Genomic DNA, 4,153 nt, shown 5'->3' with positions numbered 1-4,153 from the left:
ACAGGTGGATAAATAAAAATACGAAAGATCACTTACCAGATGCGTTTGTGGGCTTTTCGAAAATAATATTTGTAATGTCAAGCCGTAGATGCTGTTACAAGCCGCAAGACACGTCCAAAATGAAGCTGGTAGCAGCTTTCCAGTACGTTCCGAAAAGAATCTCAAACATGGGGCAACCAAGTCCATGCCGTTTAGGGCTACCCAGCTGAGCATATGGCGGCTGCTGGAAGTGGAAGGCAGGTCATACCAGTCAACTCCACCAATTACCACTTTCGGAACATGCCGCCGCCTACCGGCCTGACTGACTGCTTTGGCCATCTTTTTTTTATTGAACGAGTTTTGATCCTCGAGAGCGGGGTACTATACAATACTGTCTGCTCATTAGCCTCATGAAACGATGGAAAACCAAGGCAGCTAGCTTTCGGGTTCACTCTTGGGGCCTGCAACTATATTTTTTCTAGTGAATATATAATGGGAGGTTGCCAAAATTGCTAGTTCCCGGCATGCTTCTACGTTGGGATTCTACATGGACGGAAGTCAAATCCAAGATGCAGAAGCACGCCGCGGGGAAACCAGCATACTTTTGTCATGCAGCGATGACGCGCGAGGTGGTGGACCTTTGCGCGGCAGTAGGAAGGATTCGCTTCGCGGAATCGGTATCTGCTGTGCTCCTAGTCCTATGTCGGCTCAGCCCCAAACCGGTCGCGCCGCTGAATATTCAGTCGCTGGCTCGCTGTATCACCCCATAAACAAAACGAGCTGCAGTCTCGACTTCTCGAGCACGCACTCCAGTCAAGTGCAGCTAGTATTGCATCGCAGTTTTGTTGTGCTGTCGTGCAACGGTGCCACTGATTTTCAGTATAAATAGTGGAGCACATTAACCGACACAACACACAAGCTCATCAGCAGCAGCAAGCAGCAAGCAGCAAGCAAAGCCAAATTGATAGTACGTAGTTAGCCAACTACACTAGCAATCTTGCATCAACATCCACATATTGATTCACCACCCTGGTCATCAAACACCGATTCACCATGCCGTCGATTGACGTGGCCACCGACAACGGCGAGATGAAGCAGAGGCAGGCGGAGCGGGAGCGGGAGCTGGTCTGCGTGACGGGTGCGGGAGGCTTCATCGGCTCCTGGGTGGTGAAGGAGCTCCTCCTCCGCGGCTACCGCGTCAGAGGAACCGCCCGAGATCCCGGTAAGTCAGTCACAGTTTACTTAGCATCTTTAACATGCGTCCAGAAACTGCTCCGCACGCTAAAAGATCCGTTTTTTAGACGCCGTACTGCTGCAGCAGAAGCTGTAAAACACTGCGCGCGTTAAAAATTTTTGGGCGCGCGTTCAAAAACGCTATCGCGCGCAGCATGTTTGATCCGCCGGCTTGCGCGCGCAGCAAACTCTGAGCCGCTGCATATGGACCGCTGGATCGGACTAGATTGGGCGTCGTACTAGCGCGCGTCTGTTGGAGATGCTCCGGTCCTCGCGCTTTAAAACTGCTACAGTGACGCGTTAAAAAATTTATTGGGTGCGAATTTTTTGCGTTGCCGTTGAAGATGCTCTTACACCGTGCGTCAGTCCACTGCATGATCAATCTCACTGAATTCTGGGCCTCTTCTAATGGTGGAGTGGTTTCTGCAGCTGACCGCAAGAACGCGCACCTGCTGGCCCTGGAGGGGGCGGAGGAGAGGCTCACAATGTGCCGCGCCGACGTCCTCGACTACGATGGCCTCGGCGCCGCCTTCCACGGCTGCCACGGCGTCTTTCACGTCGCCTCGCCGGTCTCCAACGACCCCGTCAGTACACTGACTTTGCTCGGCTCACTTCTTCTTGCTATTTTTCCCAAGGAATGAACGGCCGTGTACTTACTTGCTACATGCGTGATGGTTGCAGGACCTCGTGCCGGTCGCCGTCGAGGGAACCAGGAACGTGATCAGAGCGGCAGCGGACGCCGGCGTGCGGCGCGTGGTGTTCACGTCGTCCTACGGCGCCGTGCACATGGACCCCAACCGCAGCCCCGACGCCGTGCTCGACGAGGCCTGCTGGAGCGACTACGACTTCTGCAAAAACACAGGCGTAAGAATACTCTGCTCCATCGCACCTGATCTTCCTCGCCGGTGAACTGAACTTACTTACCGATCTTCGTATGCCCTGCAGAACCTGTACTGCTGCGCGAAGATGATGGCTGAGATCACGGCGACGGAGGAGGCAGCCAAGAGGGGGCTGGAGCTGGCGGTGGTGGTGCCGTCCATGACCATGGGCCCCATGCTGCAGCAGGCGCTCAACTTCAGCAGCAGCCACGTCGCCCGCTACCTCACCGGCGCCAAGCCCACCTACAGGGGCGTACCCACGTTGTGCTACCCGGGTGCACAGGACACCGGGTGCAAACTGTTTTCTTTGTAAGTTTGATGCAAAATATAATGCGTGACACCTCATCTTTAGATGAAATTTATGAGTGATCATATGCTAGGACACCGGGTCATTTTCTCTTTAGGTCCGCCCCTGACCACCTACCCAACGCCGTCGCCGCCTACACCGACGTCCGCGACGTCGCCCGTGCACACGTCCTCGTCTACGAGCACCCCCGACGCGCGCGGCCGCTACCTCTGCATCGGCGCCGTGCTGCACCGCGCCCACTTCCTCCAGCTCCTCGGCGACCTCTTCCCGCAGTACCACGTAACCGCCAAGTGCGTAAGACAATAAGACGATCTTCATGTCATTATACTATGGATATGGATGCTGCTTGCTTGCTCACCATGGATTTTGTTGACAGGTGCGAAGACGATGGCAAGCCCATGGAGAAGCCGTACAAGTTCTCGAACCGAAGGCTGAGGGAGCTGGGATTGGAGTTCACTCCGTTGAATGAAAGTTTATACGAGACGGTGACGTGCTTGCAGAAAAAGGGACACCTGTCTCTGCCCGTTTCTCTCATAGCACAGAAGCGCGCCTACTTGTAACAGGGAGTAGGGGACAAGCCCATTTGGTAAAAGAACATGAGCAAAACTGCTGGAAGAAAAGAAGATATGGGGACTTGGGAGCTTCAGCGTAGAATTAATTGTGTATATCTACAAAGCAAAGTATGGCATGTAAATACTCATTATTAATAAATTCTTATTTAATGTGTCATGAATATCCGTCAACCCATTATTAATAAATTTTTATTTTCTCCAAAAAGGAAAGGAAGAACGGTATAGTATTTGGGATCATTGTTTTTTATATAGCTCATCATGCCGAATGGTCGTAATATAGATCAATAGAGAAAAATAGGTCTTGCTGTTGTAAGTCTGATTTGTACCACCATATTTGACATTTATTCAAGGGTCATGGTTGGTGAAATATCATGTTCCATTTTCAAAAAGTGATGGCTAGTTGCGGTTATGAAGGTGCAGCGAAGGCTAGCGATGTACTACCCCGCAATCTTTTACAAGATGTTTTTATAGTTTATAAGATAGTGTCGAAAAACGTCTCATATTAAATTAAGGAGTATTATATAGCGTGTGAGATATATAACTCCCAGATTTATCATTGACATACAGTTGTTGTCGATGCCTGAGATCACTCCTATTATCTTTAATGTGGGATTTTGGACGTTAATGGTGTCCTGAATAAGAGGGTGCTTACCACATCAACTCCAAGTATGAGCTGGGCCGATAACCCCCAAAATATCAACCAAATGGGTCACATTTGTGAGGCCCCACGGTGTACATGAGATGAAATCTTTCGAAGACTTGGCACATACTTCAAGACACGTTGTGATCCTCGGCATGTTTATCCCTTGATGTAACCAACCTCGGTGTAACCCTAGATGTCAGGGGTACAAATACGGGTAGGCCTAAGTACACGGTTGGTCCATTGAAAACCCAAGACCAGTATAAAATACAGCCAGAAGGTAATGGGCCAAGGGGCTATATAGACAGCCCAACAGAAATACAGAGGGTGGCATGAGACCGTGGTAAATCCTAACAATCGGATATCAGGACACGCGACTATCGATCACCATTCTCTCGGTCGGAGATGTGCGGAGGAGTTGGCTAGGCCATCAGTCATCAGCTACCTAGGATACTGATGCTTGTGATCTGCGTTGGGTTTCCATGAAGAGGAACGGGTTATCGCAGCACAATACGAGTAAGTATTTCCTTTGATTAAGAAACCA

At 50.6% G+C, this 4,153-nt stretch overlaps 1 pseudogene across 1 annotated transcript; it reads left to right on the top strand.

Annotated features, from left to right (window-relative positions):
* The first annotated feature begins 745 nt into the window (after positions 1-745).
* On the top strand, positions 746-3,126 carry LOC123403817 (annotated as a pseudogene). The gene is made up of 5 exons (XR_006611565.1): positions 746-1,201; positions 1,642-2,076; positions 2,158-2,337; positions 2,514-2,687; positions 2,774-3,126. The product of XR_006611565.1 is annotated as a cinnamoyl-CoA reductase 1-like (transcript).
* Positions 3,127-4,153: the final 1,027 nt, after the last annotated feature.

Source organism: Hordeum vulgare, chromosome 6H (assembly GCF_904849725.1).
Source record: "Hordeum vulgare subsp. vulgare chromosome 6H, MorexV3_pseudomolecules_assembly, whole genome shotgun sequence".
NCBI lineage: Eukaryota > Viridiplantae > Streptophyta > Magnoliopsida > Poales > Poaceae > Hordeum > Hordeum vulgare.
The sequence above is the reverse complement of the archived record's forward strand: the minus strand, read 5'-3'. Positions and strand labels throughout refer to the sequence as shown.